We start from the raw sequence: 23,171 nt of genomic DNA, 5'->3' as shown, positions 1-23,171 counted from the left end.
GGTTAGGTGTCAAATACAGCGATGCACGCTGCCCAGCGGGAGAGCAACGACCCAGGAATGGTCCAGGAAGATTTGTAACGATCAACGATCTCACAACAGGGGCCTGATCGTTGCTACCTTTCAAACGTAACAAGATCGCTAGCGATGTCGCTATTGCGTCACAAAACCCGTGACGTATCAACGATCTCGCTAGCGATCTCGTTATGTGTGACAGGGCCTTAAGTCTCTCTCTCATATAGAGTGTGACCTTTTACCTTTAGCAGGGTCCTCTTTCTCTCCTATCAGTTATAGAGGTTGTCCACTGCTTTTGGACAATTGAGCTATCGGATAAGCTGCAGCGCTGTAAACATCATGTTATCGCTACAGAAATGCAACAATGACCTTAAAAGTAAATTCACAGTTTTTGTGTTTTCTTTATTTTATCCCTCAGACAATAAAGGAATAATTTTTGAAATGGGACAATCCCTTAATTGATTTACTTTTATTGGCGGAATTTTTTTATTTTTTTTGGCTTTTTCATACTGCATGCATCTTGTACTATAAATAACATTAAAGATATATTAATTTATTAATTTTGCAAATTGAAATGTCATTTTTCTTTACAGGTACAAGCATTTTGGTGTTTGTAAGTGTTTTTTGAGGGGGCAATTTTGCTACAAATTGTTAACAGTATAGACCAAAAGTTTGGACACACCTTCTCATTTAAAGATTTTTCTGTATTTTCATGACTTTGAAAATTGTACATTCACACTGAAAGCATCAAAACTATGAATTAACACATGTGGAATTATATACTTAACAAAAAAGTGTGAAACAACTGAAAATATGTCTTATATTCTAGGTACTTCAAAGTAGCCACCTTTTGCTTTGATGACTGCTTTGCACACTCTTGGCATTCGCTTGATGAGCTTCAAGTGGTGGCACTTGTTGGCCCTTTTTCCTTCACTCTGCGGTACAGCTCACCCAAACGATCTCGATTGGGTTCAGGTCAGGTGACTGTGGAGGCCAGGTCATCTGGCGTAGCACCCCATCACTCTCCTTCTTGGTCAAATAGCCCTTACACAGCCTGGAGGTGTGTTTGGGGTTATTGTCCTGTTGAAAAATAAATGATTGTCCAACTACACGCAAACCGGATGGAATAGCATGCCGCTGCAAGATGCTGTGGTAGACATGCTGGTTCAGTATGCCTTCAATTTTGAATAAATCCCCAACAGTGTCACCAGCAAAGCACCCCCACACCATCACACCTCATCCTCCATGCTTCATGGTGGGAACCAGGCATGTAGAGTCCATCCGTTCACCTTTTCTGCGTCTCACAAAGACACGGTGGTTGGAACCAAAGATCTCAAATTTGGACTCATCAGACCAGAGCACAGATTTCCACTGGTCTAATGTACATTCCTTGTGTTCTTTAGCCCAAACAAGTTTCTTCTGCTTGTTGCCTGTCCTTAGCAGTGGTTTACTTGCAGATATTTTACCATGAAGGCCTGCTGCACAGAGTCTCCTCTTAACAGTTGTTGAAGAGATGTGTCTGCTGCTAGATCTCTGTGTGGCATTGACCTGATCTCTAATCTGAGCTGCTGTTAAACTGATATTTCTGAGGCTGGTGACTCGGATATACTTGTCCTCAGAAGCAGAGGTGACTCTTGGTCTTCCTTTCCTGGGGCAGTCCTCATGTGAGCCAGTTTCTTTGTAGCGCTTGATGGTTTTTGCAACTGCACTTGGGGGCACTTTCAAAGTTTGCCCAATTTTTCGGGCTGACTGACCTTCATTTCTTATAGTAATGATGGCCACACGTTTTTCTTTACTTAGCTGCTTTTTTCTTGCCATAATACAAATTTTAACAGTCTATTCAGTAAGACTATCAGCTGTATATCCACCTGACTTCTGCACAACACAACTGATGGTCACAACCCCATTTATAAGGCAAGAAATCCCACTTATTAAACCTGACAGGGCACACCTGTGAAGTGAAAACCATTTTCGGTGACTACCACTTGAAGCTCATCAAGAGAATGCCAAGAGTGTGCAAAGCAGTCATCAAAGCAAAAGGTGGCTACTTTGAAGAACCTAGAATATAAGACATATTTTCAGGTGTTTCACACTTTTTTTTAAGTATTAGTGTTGAGCGAGCACTAAAATGCTCGGATGCTCGAAGCTCGGGCCGAGCTCACCGTGATACTCGGGTGCTCGACCGGAGCAACGAGCCCAATGTTAGTCTAAGGGAGACCCGAGCATTTTTGCGGCAGCACCCCCGGCAGTCTGTAGAAAGCCTAAAAAGTGCCCAAAACTATAGTGACAGTGCTCAAAAGACATGGGGACAGCATGGGCATCGCCCCAGGAAGCATTTCTGACCCCCAGGTAACTGCTGTCAACAACGTGGTCAGAGGTATTAAGCCACTTTAACGGGCTCACAATAAAACGTTCAAAAACTAAACTGAAACAGTTTTCCTGTGAAATATGTTAAGGAACATCCTTTCCAGGGTAAAGACTTGTGTATAAGGTAAAATAAATAACCAAAAACAAAAATACTCCTCCACACCTTGGGCTATGTTCACAAGTAGCATTTTTTATGTGTTTTTGCACTTTTGTATTGCTTTCAACCGTGACAAATGTATTCCCGGGAAATGACATTTTAACATTTTACAACCTTATCTGGCCATGTACTGTGTGACACATGCATACAGTGCTGAAAAGACATGGGGACAGCATGGGGAAGACCCCTGGAAGCATCTCTGACACCCAGGTCACTGCCTAAAAGTGTGCCCATCAGAAGTGATCCTTTCCGCATCAGAAGATGCAGACTTGCAACTATCCCCGTGCAAGTCCTTGTCCCAGGGCAGTGTTCAATTGTATCTCCCCCATTCCTTGCAATGCAAGCGCAAGTATGCAGCCTGCCACCCACCCACCCCCAGGCTGCAATACCATACTGCTAGCTTGCTTGCGCTTAAAATGGGGACTTTTAGTTTGGAGGAGGCCGAAGCTGGCCACTACCTCATGGCTGCTTCGGCAGAGAGGTATCCATGCTCAGTCCCCAGCCGCCCAGCGGCCAGGGGTCCACGCTCAGTACACAGCCACTAGGGGGCGGCCCAGTGTCCATACTCGGTCCCCAACCGCCCCGCGACCGGGTGTCCACACACGGTCCCCAGCCGCCTGGGGGCGGCCGGGAGTCCATAACGGTCCCCTGCCGCCCCTATTTCTCCTTGAAAGTTCCCCCACACTTTTCTTAGACTGGCCTGCTATAGGGCAGCATTAGACGAGTCCACCAGAGAACCAGACTCCTCCGGTGTGCCCTGGCTTCTCCATCAGGGGAGTTGAGAGTGCCAAGATGAGAAGCATGATGATGATGATAGAAGTTAGCATCTGCTTTGTTTTCTTGGAATGCAAGAGCATGTATGTAGTAGCGGCTATGCCTGAGGTGGTCAGCGTTTTGGCGCATATCCTACCTCCTCCGAGGATTGCTGGATGTTTTCCTGCTACTATCCCAGTTCTATAAAACAAAGATTCAGGTGATGAATTATGGATGAGATGTTGGCAAAGGAGAAAGAGCAGGAGGAACAGGGTCCATTCACATCAATATCAGGCCAGTCAACAACACATGTCTTGTAGGATATGTTTCTGTAGAAAAAGGAGCGGTTCGGCTTCACAGTTAAAGGGCATGCAGTGATTGCAAAGGCTACCAAAAATTTAGAGGCACTCCAATGCCTCTTGGAAGTGACATGGAGGTCAAAGGGCCTTAAATAAACCGTTTTTTCCATTTATAGGAACTGGGTCTCCTGTGCACTGTTGGCCTAAGCAGTGAATGAAAGGCTTTCCAAAAATTATGAGGAACTGCAATGCCCCTTGAAACATACGTGGATTACAGCATACTAAAAACCTTCTACCCAATATTGGGGAGTGGGTCTCCCTTAGTGTTCGCCTATGCATTGAAAAGCAAAAGCTCACTAAAATTAGGAGGAAATGCAATGCCCATTGGAAAAATGGTGGAGGTCGCAGTGGAATAAAAAGACAATATCAATGCCCCTTGGAAAAGTGGTGGAGGTCACAATAGCTTAACAAGATGGTTTTAATGCCCCTTGGAGGAATGGTGGAGGTTGCAGTAGCTAAACAAGACGGTTTTAAAGCCTCTTTGAAGAGACGTGGAGGTTGCAGTAGCTTAACAAGACGGTTTTAATTCCCCATGGAAGAGACGTGGAGGTCGGAGAGAATAAAAAGACAATATCAATGCCCCTGGGAAAAGTGGTGGAGGTCCAGTAGCTTAACAAGATGGTTTTAAAGCTCCTTGGAAGAATGGTGGAGGTCGCAGTGGAATAAAAAGACAATATCAATGCTCCTGGGAAAAGTGGTGGAGGTCGCAGTAGATTAACAAGATGGTTTTAATGCCCCTTGGAAGAATGGTGGAGGTCGCAGTGGAATAAAAAGACAATATCAATGCCCCTGGGAAAAGTGGTGGAGGTTGCAGAAGCTTAACAAGATGGTTTAAATGCCCCTTGGAAGAGACGTGGAGGTTGCAGTAGTCTAAGAAGACGGTTTTAATGCCCCTTGGAATAGACGTGGAGGTTGCAGTAGCTTATCACGATGGTTTTAATGCCCCTTGGAATAGACATGGAGGTTGCATTAGCTTAACAACGACGGTTTTAATGCACCTTGGAAGAGACGTGGAGGTTGCAGTGGAATAAAAACAGAATATCAATGCCCTTGGGAATAGAGGTGGGGGTCACAGTAGCTTATCAAGATGGTCTTAATGCCCCTTGGAAGAGATGTGGAGGTTGCAGTAGCTTAACAAGACGGTTTTAATGCCCCTTGGAATAGACGTGGAGGTTGAAGTAGCTTAACAAGACGGTTTTATTGCCCCTTGGAAGAGACGTGGAGGTTGCAGTAGCTTAGCAAGACGGTTTTAATGCCCCTTGGAAGGGACGTGGAGGTCGCAGTGGAATAAAAAGACAATATCAATGCCCTTGGGAAGAGTGGTGAAGGTCACAGTAGCTTAACAAGATGGTTTTAATGCCCCGTGGAATAGACGTGGTGGTTGCAGTAGCTCAACAAGATGGTTTTAATGCCACTTGGAAGAGACGTGGAGGTTGCAGTAGCTTAACAAGAAGGTTATAATACCCCTTGGAATAGACATGGAGTTTTCAGTAGCTTAACAAGATGGTTTTAATGCCCCTTGGAAGAGACGTGGAGGTCGCAGTGGAATAAAAAGACAATATCAATGCCTCTGGTCAAAATGGTGGAGGTCGCAGTAGCTTAACAAGACGGTTTTAATGCCCCTGGGAACAATGGTGAAGGTCGCAGTGGAATAAAAAGACAATATCAATGCCCCTGGGAAAAATGGTGGAGGTCACAGTAGCTTAACAAGATGGTTTTAATGCCCCTTGAAGTATGGTGGAGGTTGCAGTGGAATAAAAAGACAATTTCAATGCCCCTGGGAAAAGTGGTGGAGGTCGCAGTAGCTTAACAAGATGGTTTTATTGCCCCTTGGAAGAGACGTGGAGGTTGCAGTAGCTTAACAAGACGGTTTAAATGCCCCTTGCAAGAGCCATGCAGTGCAGCATCTTAAAAACATTATTCTCATTATTGGGGAGTGGGTCTCCCATAGTCTTTTCCTTTGCCTTCCAAGCAAAAGCTGCCAAAAATTAGGACGGTGGAACTTGCAATGCTGGCAAACAAGAGCCATGCAGTACAGCATCTTAAAAACATTATTCCCATTATTGGGGAGTGGGTCTCCATTAGTCTTTGCCTATGCCTTCCAAGCAAAAGCTGCCAAAAATTAGGACGGAGGAACTTGCAATGCTGGCAACACAGACCAAGGTCACCCTGGTGGTATAGCGGTGGTGGAGGCTGAGGATAAGGAGAAGAGCAAAATACAGGTGAAATGAGGAAGCATATACCCATGTGTCGGTGTGAAGCGGTGCATCGGAATACACCTCCCGTAATAACACAATAGATTAGACTTTATGTTACTCTGCTGTCATTTGGTGGTGATGAGAAGTCTGGCCCAATCCAGCCCTTGTTCGTTTTGATAAGAGTCAGCTTGTCAGCATTGTCAGATGACAGGCGAGTGTGCTTATCAGTTATAATTCCCCCAGCGGCACTAAAAACAAGCTCCGATAACACGCTAGCGGCAGGGCACGCCAGGACCTCCAAGGCGTACAGAGCGAGTTCATTCCAAGTGTACAGCTTGGATACCCAATAATTAAAAGGCACAGAGGAATCACGGAGGATGCTGGTACGGTCGGCAAGGTACTCCCTCACCATCTTTTGAAACTTTTAACACCTTGTGAGAGTACCCCGCGCCTCAGGGCCTGTATGCTGAGCGGGTCTCAGAAAACTGTCCCAGAATGTTGACAGTGTTCCCCTGCCTCTGCTGGATTGGAGTTGCGTCTCTCTCGCCTGTACGCCTTGGACAACGAACTGTGACCTCTGCCACTAGCGTGTTCAGATGGGAATTTTTTTAACAGTTCTGCAGCAAGGGCCTTCTGGTACTGCCCCATTTTTGTAGACCTCTCCACCTCAGGAATAAGAGAGTGAAAGTTCTCCTTGTAGTGGGGGTCTAAAAGTGTCACCAACCAGTAATGACGGTCACACAACATTTTGACAATGCGAGGGTCACGGTTAAGGCAGCATAACATAAAGTCAGCCATGCGTGCCAGACTGGTAACGGGCAAGACTTCCGTGTCCTCACAATGATGACGACTGACCATGCTCTCCTCCTCCTCATCCTCCTCCTCCCCCTTGTCCTCAGGCCACCCACGCTGAACCGACGGTATGACAGTTGTACAGGTACTACCGTTTACAGCGCATGATACAAGCTCCGGTTCTTCCTCCTCCTCCTCCTCATCTCCCTCATTTTCCCCCAATACACATTGGGATGAGATGAAGCTGGGCTGTGTGTAATCGCCCGCTACGGCTTCTTGATCCATCTCATCATACTCTGGCTGCAATGCCTCCTCTTTAATTCTCTGCAGAGAGCGATGAAAAATACAGACAAGTGGGATGCTGATGCTATTGATGGGGTCATCGCCATTCACCATCTTGGTGGACTCCTCAAAGTTTGTCAGGAAGGTACATATGTCAGACATCCAGGTCCACTCCTGAGGTCTTTTGTGTGGAGTCTGACCTGAATATCGACGGTCTTGTTGCAGCTGGTACTTCACAACTGCTCTCTTCTGCTCACAAATCCTTTGAAACATGTGGAGGGTAGAGTTCCAACATGTGGGGACATCACACACCAGTCGGTGTGCCAGAAGCTGCAAACGCTGCTGCAACACAGCAAGGGTGGCGGAAGCTGTAGCCGACATGAGAAAATTAGCTGACAGGCAGCGTACTTTGACGAGCAGATCTGGCAGCTCGAGGTATGATTTAAGAAACCACTGAACCACGAGTTTAAGCACATGAGCCAGGCATGGTACGTGTGTGATCTCGCCTTGCCTCAGAGCCGCCACCAGGTTACGGCCATTGTCACACAATACCATGCCTGGATGTAGGTTCAGCGGTCTCAGCCACAGATCTGCCTGCTCTTACACAGCTGTCCACAACTCACAAGCAGTGTGAGTTTTATCACATAAGCTTATGAGTTTCAGCACAGCCTGTTGCCGCTAGGCTGAGGGAGTACTGCAGTGCTTCCAGATTGTAACTGATGTGGTGATATCTGAGATGGAGGCTGAACATGACGAGGAGGAGGAGGATGATGCGCAGGAGCTGTACACTGTGGGGGTAACTCTGGCTGACATAGGGCCCGAAATCCTCGGTGTGGGGAGGATGTGTTCCGTCCCAAGGTCCGACTGGGTCACGGCTTCCACTATGTTTACCCAGTGTGCCGTCATGGAGATGTACCGTCCCTGGCCACAAGCACTTGTTCACGTGTCCGTTGTCAGATGGACTCTCCCAGTAACTGCGTTGTTGAGGGCACGGCAGATGTGTTGGGACACCAGGCAAAATAGTGTTGGCTGGAACCGAGTACCGAGGGATGGCCACCGCCATAAGGTTGCGGAAGGGTTCCATCTCCATCAGCCTAAAAGGCAGCATTTCCAACGCAAGCAGTTGTGAAATGTGCAAATTTAGGACTGTGGCCTGTGGGGCGTTGGCTGCGAATTTGCGCTTTCATTCAAAGCTCTCGGATATGGACAATTGAACTCTGCGGTGGGACGTGGACGTGGACGCTGATGCTGTTTCTTGAGAAACTGCCATAACAAGTGAATACTGAGAGGAGGGGGCATCTTTGCATGCAGTATGGACAGGGGATTGCCTTGCACGCACAACAGGGGGTTCTATCACACGCACAACAGTGGAAGAAGTAGTGGTGTCACCCTCTGACACTGGTCATGGACCCTGGGGTTCACCCCACAAAGTCGGGTGCTTTGCTGCCATGTGCCTGATCATGCTAGTGGTGGTCAGGCTGGTAGTTTTGTCACCCCTGCTGATGCTGGCATGGCAGGTGGTACAAATGGCCTTTTTGGGGTTATCAGCAGAGTCTTTAAAAAAATTCCAGACTCTGGAAGATCTACTGGTTGTACTGGCAACGTCCCTCGTGTTGGTGTTATGGGTAACTGTTGCCCGCCTTCTGTGTGTGACCACCACACTGCTTCTTCCTGCCTGTTGGGGTACTCTGCCTCCCTCCTCTTGTGTGCTGCTGGCCTCACTCTGCGTGTCCTCCTGCCACGTTGGGTCAGTTACTTGATCATTCACCACCTCCTCCTCTTCCACTTGCACACCACGATCCTCCTCCTCACTTCGTAGCAATTGTGTCTCGTCATTGTCCACCTCATGTGACAAATTGCCAGCGTCGACTTCCTGTGGATGTGGCTGTTCAAATATTTGGGCATCGCTACATGGGATCTCCTCTTCCACCACTTCAAGCGGAGCAGGCGAGGGGCACAAATCTGGAAATGGACCAGTGACCAACTCTTCAGAGTGTCCAACTGTGGGATCAGTTGCTGTCTGACGACACTCGGCATGGTGGGAGGAAGGAGCATCAGGGTGGGGAGGAGTATGCGGTCGAGACTCACGGCTACTAAAACTTGACCATGTGGAAGACAGACCGGAGGTGGTGGTGCCCAGGTAACTGGAAGAATTATCTGCTATCCAATTAATAACCTGTTCACACTGATCAGTTCGCAATACTTGTGTTGTAGTGTGCTTCCCTAGTAATTTAGTCAAGAAGTGGGAGCGAGAAGATGTGGCTGTTGGTTGTGGCACATTTTCACCTTGGCCATGGCCCCGTCCTCTACACTCACCATAACCAGAAAATCCAGTTCCACATACCTTGCCACGCGCCTTGCCCATTGTAAATGAAGTAAAATAGCTTACACTCGCACTATCAATGGAAAAAGGGTAATAAAAATTAGAATTGAACCGTGGAAGAGGAAAACCACAGTTCTATTTGACTAGCCTGCATCAGATTCTTTTAAACAGATATATTTGTGACTGAACAGACAGGGATACACTATTACTGTTTTTTTTTAGGTAAAACAGGCCAAAAGCTGGATAATACAGAGATTTGAACAGTGGAACTGCAAAACCACAGTTCTAATTTCCTGGCGTATACCAGACTTTTTTAAATAGATATATTTGGGGCTTAGCAGTCAGCGACACACTCAAACTGTTTTTTTTATGTAAAAAAGACCCAAAAGTGGATAATACAGAGATTTGACCCGTGGAACTGCAAAACCACAGTTATAGTTATGTGGCATACACCAGAATCTTTCAAACAGATATATTTGTGTCTGAACAGTCAGGGAGACACTATTACAGTTTTTTTTTACGGCAAAAAATGGCAAAAGCAGGATAATACAGAGATTTGACCCATGAAACTGCAAAACCACAGTTATAGTTATGTGGCGTACACCAGACTCTTTTAAACAGATATACTGGTGTCTGACCAGTCAGAGAGACACTATTACAGTTTTTTTTTACTGCAAAAAATGCCAAAAGCAGGATAATACAGAGATTTGACCCGTGGAACTGCAAAACCACAGTTATAGTTATGTGGCATGCACCAGATTCTTTTAAACAGATATATTGATGTCTGACCAGTCAGGGATACACTATTACAGTTTTTTTTAAGGCAAAAAATGCCAAAAACAGAATACAGAGATTTGACCTGTGTATTTGCAATTCTATGTATTACTCTTGAAATAACAATTCTAAAACATTATAAGAAGAATTCTGTTTTCTCATACATTGTCTCATGGAAATGTATAAATAAGGCCTTGCTTACATAGAGACATTTTGCAATGCAACTAAGTAATTGTACCTACATCTGCAGTATCAAGCAATTGCTTGTGTTACTTGTAGTAGTAGTAGGAATGTAGTTATCACTTGATCTTTTAGTAATGCTACATATAGTATTTCTGCAGCACTGACCTAATTGACAGTCACTAATTACCATATTATCAGTATTACCTTCTGTCCATTGAATATATCCCTACATTGCAATCAGTATGCATCACATATCACCAGGGTTGCCACAGGACAGGAAAATTATTGGCACAGCCAGTATTTCTGCTTGGATCCTGATAAAATGTATTTTCACTAGCAACAGCAAGTGCTGGTATTTTATATATGTATATATATATATATGCTTGCCTGGTCAGGTTACTTCAACCTGTCAGAATTAAATACTATGCCTTTACCGTACAACCCTATGAATGTCAACACTGTCAGGACAAGGAAAAGTGTGGGATTGGCATCAGCATGGGATTGTAATGGATAATGTAGCAAATAGCCAGAGATTACATACTGCCTGGCGATGCAGATATGTGAAAACAAGGCAGAAGAGTATGCTCTTGTGATTTAACACTGCGCTTTGCAGTGTCTGTTTGCTGTACGCAACCTTTTGGCTTATGTTAGGTAGATAAATATCAATATACATTTTTTTACTGTTGTGTGGAATAGCAAAGTCCTCTGCGCTATTATATACCAGTATAAAAAAATCTAGAATCCACATTTATAGGGTATACAGTGAGTCCAACGGCTGTCAAAATTTAGGAAAAACCCCACTAACAATTTAAAGACACATTGAGCTGGGCTACAGTAACGAGTATGACATGACATGTTGCCTATGGAGTGAATGCAACGGGTACCAAAAATGTGGAGGAACTCCAGTGTCCCTTGCAAGAGACGTAGAGGTCGGAGGGCCTCCTGAAAACAATGTTCCCATTATTAGGAAGTGGGTCTCCCATACTGTTTGCCTATGCAGTGAATGCAACTGCTGCCAACAATTTGGGGGAATTCCAATGTCCCTGGCAAAAGACGTAGATATGGGGGTGATATGGAGGAGGATGAGGAGAAGAAGGAGGACAAGAGCAAACAGACAAAATCATGAAGTGCATACCCATGTCTGGGTGTGAAGACAAAGGTGCATGGGAATACAGTTAAAGCTCCCAAAAAAAACCCACTGTATTTAAGTTTATGCTACACTGCTATCATTCAGTGGTGTTGTGAAGTCTGGCCCAATCCAGCCCTTGTTCATTTTTATAAGAGTCAGCCTGTCAGCATTTTCAGCTGACAGGCTGATCCGCCTATCGGTTATAATTCCACCTGCTGCATTAAAAACCTTCTCTGACAAAACGCTGGTGGCAGGGCAGGCTAGGACCTCCAAGGCATAGAGAGCCAGTTCATGCCATGTGTCCAGCTTGGATACCCAATAATTATAAGGCACAGAGGAATCACGGAGGATGTTGGTATGGTCGGCAAATTACTCCCTCACCATCTTCCGAAACTTTTCCCTCCTTGGGACAGTACCCCGCGCCTCATGGCCTGTGCGATGGTAGGGTCTGAGAACACTGTCCCAGAACTTTGACAGTGTTCCCCTGCCTCTGCTATATTGCATTTGTGTCTCTCTTGCCTGTTCTCCTTGGTTGTCCAACAAACTGTGACCTCTGCTGCCAGAGTTTTCAGATGGGAATTTTTAGATAATTCCGCAACAAGGGTCTTCTGCTACTGCACCATTTTATTAGGCCTGTCCTGCAAGAGAATGAGAGATAGAAAGTTCTCATTGTAGAGTGGGTCTAGAAGTGTCACCAACCAGTAATGTCTGTCACCCAAAATTTGGACAACGCGAGGGTCATGGGAAAGGCAGCGTAACAATCTCAGCCATGTGTGCCAGACTGCAAAGAGGCAGGGCTTCAGTGTCCTCACCAAGAGGACGACTGACCATGCTCTCCTCCTCATCCTCCTCCTCTTCCTCCTCCTCCCTGTCCTCAGGCCATCCGCGCTGAACAGATGGTATGACAGTTGTGCAGGTAGTATCATCTATAACGCATGAAAATAGCTCCTGTTCTTCCTCCTCCTCCTCTTCCTCATTGTCACCCAATCCACGTTGGGATGAGATGAGGCTGGGCTGTGTAGAATCACCCTGTATGATTTCTTGCTCCATCTCATCCTGCTCCACCTGCAATGCATCCTCTTTAATTGTGATCAGAGAGTGCTTCAGAAGACAGAGAAGTGGGAAGGTGATACTAATTATGGCATTATCGCCGCTCACCATCTTGCTGGAGTCCTCAAAGTTTTGGAGGATGGAATAGATGTCTATGGCTGCGTGCACACGATGCGTTTTTCATGCGTTTATGCTGCGGAATTTCCGCAGCGGAAACGCATCAAAAACGCATGGTAATCCGTACCCCATGGTCCCCAATGGCATTCCGCAATGTCAATGCACATGCTGCGGATTTTTCCGCAGCGTTTCTGCAGCGCTCATAAATCCGCAGCATGTTCATTCATTTTGCGGAAGCGCAGCGGAAGTGCCGCCATGGACTTGCATTGAGACGCATAGAATGCACTTCTGTACATTTGTACAAGCGGATTCTATGCGTCTCTATGTGCGGATGGTACCCAGTTCTGGAGGAGAGAAGACTCTCATCCAGACCTGGGTACCATTGTACCTGTAAAAAAAAGAATAAAATAATAAATAAAGTTATGTTCACCTTTCCGACGGCTCTTTCTGCATGCCGGCAGCGCTGAAGGACCTTCGGTGACGTCACAGTCATGTGACCGCAGGCCCTTCACCGCTTTGTCTCGCGATATGCCGGCAGCCGGGAACCAGACAGGAATGAGCACTGCAGCACACGCCGGGTCATTGGGGGTGAGTATAGCTTTATTTTTTTTATTTTTACGGTCACACTATGTAAATCTATGCTGTTTGCGTGGATTTATATAGTGTGACCTAGTTGTCAAGCACTTTCCAAGTGATGCTATCGCCTGGAAAGCGCTTGTCAATCTGCATGCGGAAACGCATGTGAATCTGCATGTGAATCCGCATGTATTCCGCATGTATTCTGCAGGAAAAACGCATGCACAATCTGCATGCATTTTTTCTGCTGGGGAGATGCAGAAATGCTGCAGAAATTTTCTGCTTCATTTCTGCATCGTGGGCACATAGCCTAACATCCATGTCCACTCCTGAAGTTTTTTGTGTGGAGTCTGAACTGAATTCCGACGGCCTTGTTGATGCTGGTAGTCAACAACTGCCCTCTTCTGCTCACAAATCCTTCCCAACATCTGCAATGTAGAGTTCCAATGCATAGAGACTTCACAGATCAGTGATTTTGGAACACTGTTATAGGTGATATGTCTGACAAAGAACCATGGTTTTAAATAGCAGGCCTTTAATTTACTAATATTATTCTTCACAGAGACCTAGTGTGAATAGCTTGACCGACACAATACAATGAAATGAAAATGGAAAAAATGCCTCCTATTTTAGCTAGCCCCACACTACCAGACTCATTATGTAAAATAGGAGGCAGGTCAGTGAAGGCACAGCGAGCTGCCATAAGAGCATACAGATGAATATGTAAGCAGAGCACCAGATAGCGCTCACCCCACAGGCTGACCCAGAGCATGAGCATATCATTATCTCCAAACTGAAAGTAAAGATTACACAACAACCACAGAATTTCATCAACCAAGGCATCATTTTCATCAGTGTAATATCGCCCACCTGACAGTGTATGTAGTTTACTGAGCACAATCCTGCTAACAGGTGCGCTTTAAGATAGGTCATCATTATAACTGGAGAAAGTGGAGATAAACCAGCATTGCTAATAGTAAAGGATGCAATGGAAAAAAACGTGAAAGTATCAATGCGTTTTTTATTTGACTGTTGTCAACACGTTTCGAAGAACACTTGGTTCTTCATTAGAACAAACCAAATAAGTCTATGTAGTTTTTCCTGATGAAGAAGCAAGTGTGGTTCGAAACACATTGACAAACAAATAAAAACCACATTGATACCTCCACACTTTTTCCACTTCATCCTTTCCTATTATTAGCACGGGTTTATCTTCACTTTGTCCAGGTGCACATTTCATCTCCTTCTGTGGATCTGCTGCAACCAAATTCTCCAGCGATCACCGGGGTTGTGCCTTTCACAACCCTTGAATGTGAGTATAAACTTTATGTATGTATGACTTTCATCATATGTATCAGACAAAGTAGCCGTGACTGTTGTATCAGTTTGCGCATCTGTGTACTACACTTACAGTAAAAAAATATTCCATGATTACTAGCATGCATAAGTCTCATTAGCGAAATGTTAAAGTTCCTAATCCAAAATGAATGTTTATTTTAAAGTACCTCTCTCATTATATTCTATTCAATAGTTCCTGATTAAAAGGTAACAGATGTGAAATCATGCAGAAAGCTCATCTGTGCTGAATAGGTATCACCAAAGTTCAGGCATATTTCTGTGCCCTTATACAAACTTTTCAAGTTCAATTTCTGTTTTAGTACTATTAAAACTGGATATAAATAATGTCATTCTTTATTTATTTACACTGTGTGCCGAATTATTAGGCAAGTTGTATTTTAGAGGATTATTTTTATTATTGATCAATAACTATATTCTCAATCAACCCAAAAGACTCATAAATATCTAAGCTTAATATTTTTGGAAGTTGGAGTGGGTTATTTTTTAGATTTGGCTATCTTAGGAGGATATCCGTTTGTGCATTTAACTATTACTGTGCAGAATTATTAGGCAACTTAATAAAAAACAAATGTAATCCCACCTCACTTGTTTATTTTCACCAGGAAAACCATTATCAGTGCACAAAATTTAGAAATAAACATTTCTGACATGCAAAAACAAAACCCCAAAAAATTAGTGATCAATATAGCTACCTTTCTTTTTGATGTCACTCAACAGCCTTCCATCCATAGATTCTGTCAGTTGCTTGATCTGTTTTCGATCAACATTGCGTGCAGCAGCCACCAAAGCCTCCCAGACACTGTTCCGAGAGGTGTACTGTTTTCCCTCCCTGTAGATCTCACATTTTATGATGGACCACAGGTTCTCTATGGGGTTCAGATCAGGTGAACAAGGGGGCCATGTCATTATTTTTTACTGGCCAGCCACGCCGTGGAGTAGTTGGATGCATGTGATGGAGCATTGTCCTGCATGAAAATCATGTTTTTCTTGAACGATACCGACTTCTTCCTGTACCATTGCTTGAAGAAGTTGTCTTCCAGAAACTGGCAGTAGGTCTGGGAGTTGAGCTTCACTCCATCCTCAGCCCGAAAAGGTCCCACAAGTTCATCTTTGATGATACCAACCCATACCAGTACCCCACCTACACCTTGCTGACGTCTGAGTCGGAGTGGAGCTCTCTGCCCTTTACTGATCCAGCCTCTGGCCCATCCATCTGGCCCATCAAGAGTCACTATCATTTCATCAGTCCATAAAACCTTTGAAAGATCTGTCTTAAGATATTTCTTGGCCCATTCTTGACATTTTATCTTATGTTTCTTGTTCAAAAGTGGTCATTTTTAAGCCTTCCTTACCGTGGCCATGTCCCTGAGTATCGCACACCTTGTGCTTTTTGATACTCCAGTAACGTTGCAGCTCTGAAATATGGCAAAACTGATGGCGAAAGGCATCTTGGCCGCTTCACGCTTGATTTTCCTCAATTCATGGGCTGTTATTTTGCGCCTTTTTTGGCCAACACGCTTCTTGCGACCCTGTTGGCTATTTGCCATGAAATGCTTGATTGTTTGGTGATCACGCTTCAAAAGTTTGGAAATTTCAAGACTGCTGCATCCCTCTGCAAGACATCTCACAATTTTGGACTATCCAGAGCCCGTCAAATCTCTCTTCTGACCCATTTTGCCAAAGGAAAGGAAGTTGCCTAATAATTAAGCACACCTCATATAGGGTGTTGATGTCATTAGTCAACACCCCTCCTTATTACGGAGATGCACATCACCAGGTTTACTTAATTGGCAGTTGGCTCTCAAGCCTATGCAGCTTGGAGTAGGACAACATGTCTAAAAATATCATGTGATCAAAATACTCATTTGCCTAATAATTTGGCACACAGTGTATTTAGCCCCAAAAATATTGTGTAGCAATCAATTTATAATCTAGGAATTACAAAGCACACTGGTTACAGATCAAACAAAGAAAAATAAAGAAATATTAAAGGAGAGTAAGACCCTGTCATAAAAATTACAAATTTACAAGGGAAGGGGTGACTGCTACAATAGGCAAGCATGCAAATATTTGGATTTTCAGTTTCTACCAGTGGAATCGTTGTATTGCTGGCCTGAACCATGTACCCTTCTGTAACGGATCCGGAGGTGAAACCTCTGAGCGGCAATACAAAGGGAAAGTCCTTGTAAGGAAGCGGGTGACTCCCAGGGAAGGCAAGCAGGAAGTCACAGCAAGTGACGGGGACAGTCTCTGGGTAAGCAGGCAGGTGGTCACGGCAAGTGACGGGGACAGTCTCTGGTTAGACAGGCAGGAGGTCACGGCAAGTGACGGGGACAGTCTCTGGGTAGACAGGCAGGAGGTCACGGCAAGTGACGGGGACAGTCTCTGGGTAGACAGGTAGGAGGTCACGGCAAGTGACGGGGACAGACTCTGGGTAGCCGTCAGGTACCTTCAACCCAGCGGGCAGATAGACACGGCAGGTACTGGCAGGTGCTTCCGGGTAAGCAGGTGGATAGCCGCGGCAGGTGCTGGCGGGTGCTTCCGGATAAGCAGGTAGATAAACTCAGCGGGTGCTGGCAGGTGCTTCCAGGTAAGCAGGCAGAGAGACACAGCAGGCGCCGGCAGGTAGCAGACAGGTGACAGGCAGGAATCAGGCTGGACTAGACAGGCTAGCGGAGGGACCTGAGGGCTGAAACAGAGGTGAAGACACAGTGCGACAACTGTTGCTCGGGCACCTCCATTTTGGAGGAGGTGCCTTAAATGTGGGAAGTCCTCTGGCCATTGGCCGGGGACTTTTTAGGAAGATGCGCGCAGTCCCTTTAAGAGCGGGGGAGAGCGTGCGCGCGCGCCCTAAGCACTCTGCTGGAGGAGGAACGCGCGCCGGCCACAGCAGGGAACGGAGCGCAGGGAGAAGCCGCGCCAGGAGCCGGAGGGCGAGAGAGACGGTGTCCCTGTCTGACATGGGGCAGAGACGCCGCTGCGACGACAGAGAGAGGAGCACTGGAGGGACCCACGTGAGGAGCGCGGAGGTGAGAGGGACGGCATCCCTGCCTAGCAGAGGGCAGGCACGCCGATGCTACAACTTCTATGCTGCTATATGAAACAGCTTTGCCTCTGACGTATCAGAGGAGTATAGTAGTACTTAACACTGAAGCTGGCCGGGAAAAAGAGCTAAGAATCCATTTCAGAGATACTGGCCAGCTTCATGGCAGTGTTTACAAGCTCTGTTAGAAAGAGTTAATATTTTTCACCAAAAGTCCTTACATTAATTATATCCACCCATATCTCGGGTAAACACTTCAGACTAAATAGAATATAGCAAAGAACCATGCCCAGGGTACATCCTGGTAATCAAAACGTGAAATTTTAATGTCGTATAAAACAAATATTTTATTAAATCAAATTAAAAAAAAAAAAAAATCAGAAAAAGGTGCTGAAAACTTGAGGGACACAAAATCAAGTATTGCATTTGCAAGACAGGTAAAGATAAAACAGTATTATTGCGGACATAGGTTCAATCCTGATAATAATAGCAGAATGGCAACATCCATGATATAAAATATATAATGGATTATGCCATTCTGCTATTAAAATAAATAAATATAAATAAAATATTAGTTACATACAGCATTAAAATTTCACTTCTTGATTAGCACGCTATACCCTGGATCTAGTTCTTAGATATATTCTATTGGAAAGAGGTTATAAGCACTGTATAAGTAGTGTTGAGCCACCCCCGTAGTGTTCGAGTTCGGTTCGGTTCGTCGAACACCCTTGTGTTCGCCGAACTGTTCGTCGAACACCTTCGAACACCGTTAAAACCAATGGCAGGCAAACAAAAACACATAGAAACACATAGAAAACACCTTCAAAGGGGTCCAAAAGCTGACAAACTGCTCAGAAGACATAACTAACACATGGAAAAGTGACAAGTACATATAGTCATGCGAAGAGAAAAGAGGTGGAGGAGTAAAAGGAGGGGGAGACACAGATATAGGCATGTCATGCCCTTCTAAAATCCAAAAAGTGAGAAGCCGACACGGCCAGTCCGTTCCTGCCCGTGCCACCTCCGTGTCGCCGGGTTTGTGCCAGAGCCACGGTGGACCCTGACGGCCAGCCCCCCTCTCGAAATACTGGTGCCTGTCCGCTGGTGGGTCGAGCGAGCCCCCCTGTGGTGGAGGCAGCTCTATGCTTTTTAATTTAAATTGTCTCTCTAATTTGAATGAATACACTTTAAATCCTTTTACAAGGATCTATTGAAGGGCAAGTCTCATGCCAGCAGCCACGTAATTCCAGCTCCAGTAGGGTCCACTAAAGCTGCTGCAGTTAAAAAGGTTTTATAAGGATCGAGCTCAGCTGTCCACCGCAAGGCGTCCTACCGCCAGTCCCAGCTCCTATGCCTTGGGGTGCCTCCTGATGCTCTTCACTGAGTATCCCGTGGTCCCTAAGCATTTCCTTTGAAAAAATTAAGTGTCCAAACTACAGGTGGTGTAGCTTGCTTAACAGCCGGGATAATCCGCTGACTAGCAGACACTGCTACTAGGCACAAAGTATTTCCTGGGCTAGTTGCAGTTAAAAATTTGTAATTAGATACTCTCGTTGGATGCTGAGAAAGTATTCCATAGAGTCTCCTGGCACGCCATATATTATTCTCTTAAAAAGCTTGGGGTAGGGGTCTAGGGGACCCTTTTATAGCCAAAATCACGGCCCTGTATCGCAATGCATCACCTAGGCTGAAGATAAATGGAACTGTAGCACCCCGAGGGCTCGGTTACTGCAGACGTATTGCACCTCACCCAGAGGTGTGATATCTCACTCTCAGGTAAGGATGGAGTGTGGATCAGGACCCCGACACCTGCATGCATTACACCACATTGCCGTGGGGCAGGGCGACCAATATGCCCCTGAGATGGGCACGACAGTCCCTGTCCCTGGCTGGAGTGAGGGGAGGGAACACTGAGGAAGGGGAACAATGTAGTGCAGGAGCAGGGAGGAAGCAGTTCCTGGGTGCATTGAGAAGGGAGTATAAAAGGTGGGCACCATCTTAGTTCAGTGCAGAGAAGTCTGAGCAGAAGTGACAGGGAGCAGGGGCTCTGCATGAGCACTGCTCCGGAGGCGGGCCTAGTAACAGAGGCCCAGGCCTGGAAGAGGGAGAAGGAAGGAAGAGGAGCGGAGAAGGCTCCAGGAACAAGGAACAAAGGGATCCCAGGGGTGTGGACGGGCGAGTCGCCACCACATGCCGGAATCCACCTGCGTGGAGGGGTCAGGCCAAAGGGGGAGACCGGTCCCCGAAACTAGTGGAGGCGGGAAACGACCCTCAGCTAGAAACTGGAGGCTGTGACATTTTATGTGGCGCAGCCCCTCGCTACACCCGCTAGGAGGGCAGCACATAGGGTCAGGGAAACTGGCGCCAAGTTTACCAAGAGGAGGCCCGAGGCAGCCGGACAGAAGGGTTGGTAAGAAAGGCCAGACAAAGGACACACAAAGGGGGTCTTGTGAATCGCTCCAAAGTTATCTGGGAGTTGTCTGAGCCCCTCACCTGGTGAGCACAGTACGACGTGGGCAGCCGTTACCTGCAGAAGTGGTCTGGATAATAAGAACTGTGAGTAAAGGCCCTGGACTGCATCACTGACTCTGTGTCGTTACTGCTGCTGCCCTGCACCATCACCCCCATCCTCCGCATACACTGCCCTGAGGCTATACTCCTCCCGTGGGGAGTTATGCTACTCTCACCTGCAACCACAAGACCAGCCTCAGCGGTCTGCCCTGCAGCGCGGTTCACTCTGACCGCAATCCACGGGTGGCGTAGTCGGACATTTAAACATCAAAACCACATAAATAGTTCCGCCACTGGTTTGACCGCCCTGAGCCACGGAACCGGGACGCCACCACGGAGACTACAACCACCAGCATCCACCAAAAAGGGTCCGGCTCCGGATGTCCCAAGGCCCAGGGGGCGCATCAGAACATTTTCATCACCTTTCATAATCACCAATGGGACAAGGCAGGGATGTCCTCTGTCCCCTCTCTTATACATCCTAGTGACGGAGCACCTGCTCTCATCAATTCGCCATAACCCCAATATTAGGTGGATTGAGGTGGGAGGCACCGAGTACAAGTGCTCTGCATTTGCTGATGATGTCAATCACATATATCCATCAGCAGGCTGTTATGGCTGAAATAGATCACTTTGTTACATGATCAAATTTTAAAATCAATACAGCGAAGTCTGAGGCCCTCGATGTCTACCTCCCCAAATCCATACAGGATTCCATCCAGTCCAACTTTGCCTTTGCCTGGCCCTCACAGGGTATCAAATTCTTAGGAATTCCTATTCATAGAGACCTCTCCCGTCTATGTTATCTTAATTTTGGGCCCTTTATTGAAAAACTCCATACAGACCACGGTTGGCAAATTAGAACTGTAAGATTCACTACGTGAACCACTGGTGTTTTGTGGAAAAGCACATGTACACTGTGTTCCAAATTATTATGCAAAAAAGTGTTTAGGAGTGATAAGGGAAGAATTTGTTTGTTTGTCAGTTAAACTCATTGATGGTGATGTGTGTCAGGGCTCTTTATATCACTGTAAGCAATTGCAGACACCTGTGCTAATTAGTTTGGCAGGTGTGTCCAATGAATGGCAAGACTACTTAAGAAGGCTGTCCCACATTATTAAGCAGCCTACATTTTCTGCCAAAATGGGAAAGAAAAAGGATGTGTCGGCTGCTGAGAAGCAACAAATTGTGGAGTGTTTAGGTCAAGGCATGACTACAATCAACACTGTGCGATGATCAGGATGAAGTGTCTTGGCAATCAAGAAGTATGTAGCTGATTCACAGTACACACGTGTGCGTGCTGATAAGGGCAAATTGAGGACTCTTTCCTACAGGCAATTAAGTCAGGTTAAAAGAGCAGCGGCAGAAAAGCCTTGTCATAGCAGCGGACAAGTTTTTGAAGCTGCTTGTGCCTCCAACGTCCCCCGAACAACAAGATGCAGGGTCCTTCAGAGGTTTGCAGCTGTGCGTACGCCATCCTGTCGACCTCCTCTATCCACTGCACACAAGCAGAAACGGCTCCAGTGGGCCAAACATTACATGAAGACTGATTTCAAAACTGTTTTGTTCACGGATGAGTGCCGTGCAACGCTCGATGGTCCAGATGGATGGAGTGGAGGACGGCTGGTTGATGGACACCCCACGCAAACACGGCTACAGCGCCAACAAGGAGGAGGAGGAGTAATGTTTTGGGCTGGAATCATGGGGAAAGAGATTGTCAGCCCCTTTAGGATCCCTGAAGGGGTAAAGATGAACTCCATAATGTATGTGGAGTTTCTCAAACAGCACTTCCTGCCATGGTTCAAGAAGAAGAACCATGTATTCCACAGCAAGATCATTTTCATGCATGATAATGCACCGTCTCATGCTGCACATAACACATCGGCATCTCTGGCTGATATGGGCATAAAAGGGGACAAACTTATGGCGTGACCCCCATGCTCCCCTGACCTCTACCCCATTCAGAACCTCTGGAGCATCATCAAAAGGAGTTTCTATGATGGCGGGAGGCAGTTCACATCTAAGCAACAGCTCTGGGAGGGTATTCTGTCCTCATGCAAAACAATTGAAGCAGAAACCATCCAAAACCTGACAAATTCAATGGACGAGAGAGTTCAGAAGCTCCTTTCGAACAAGGGGTCCTATGTGCAAATGTAACATCACCTAGAATAAAGTTTTGAGTTTCAAACTGTTTGATTTCAGTTTCTAATAACCTGCTAATGCTTATATTTTCAAAAATGACCATTTTTTTGGTCTTTATTAAAATGAAAAGGTTGATCGAAGAGTGTGGGGGATCTAAGAGTGTGGCAACTAGAGATGAGCGTTGTTCTACTCGAACTGTTCGCCAATCTCAAATTCGAGCTGTTTTGGGCGGTGTTCGAGCCGTTCGGCGAACACGAACAATTTGAGAAAAATTCGGCTGTTCGAGGTTATGTTCGATAACTGTTCGTGCACCAAAATCATAACTGGATTTTTTCTCAGTAATGATGAAAATTAATGTTAATACGCAGTTTGAGTGTACAGCGGGGTGGGGGGAGGGGCAGGGGATGGATCTCTGCAGGAACAATGAAGATCTCCATTTTTTTTTCTCTTTCCCGCATTTGCAGTGGGGAGGTGCAATCTGTCAGCCTATCAGCAGCGCACACACGGAGCGAAGTGCTTTTTTTCACACAAGCAAGGGCATGTGTCATTGGCAGTGTATGTCACATGTCCTTGCCCTATAAGACCAAGCCATTTTCCCCGTCGCCACCGTTTTCTCACTGCTGCAGCTGCGTGTTAGACGGCACCGCTGTTGCTGTGTGCGCTATACCTTGTTAATTTCAAGCCAATTTTCGCACAAATATACAGATAGCTTGGGAGTAGGGAATAGTTGTGATTGCAGTCCTTTTAAGGACTAGGTTACAGCATTTCCTACGACTTATATCAGGGAGGTCTGTGCTCTTAAATAGATAGGTTGTGGGAGTAAAGACTAATTGTAATTGGAGTCCTTTTCAGGACTAGGTTACATGAGTTCCTATCAGTTTTTGCCAGGCAGGTCTGTGCCAGTGCTGTGCAAGTTTTTTTCACAGCATTTGGCTGAATCTAGCAAAGCTAATCCTTTTTGGCCTATTGCAGAGTGTGTTAGTCAGTGGAGTAGCCTATCTGTGTTGCAAGATATAACACCTGTGTATAGAATACCAATTT

This window comes from Phyllobates terribilis, unplaced genomic scaffold (assembly GCF_046119375.1).
Source record: "Phyllobates terribilis strain yellow unplaced genomic scaffold, ASM4611937v1 Scaffold_5__5_contigs__length_657084704, whole genome shotgun sequence".
NCBI classification, from domain to species: Eukaryota; Metazoa; Chordata; class Amphibia; order Anura; family Dendrobatidae; genus Phyllobates; species Phyllobates terribilis.
The sequence above is the reverse complement of the archived record's forward strand: the minus strand, read 5'-3'. Positions refer to the sequence as shown.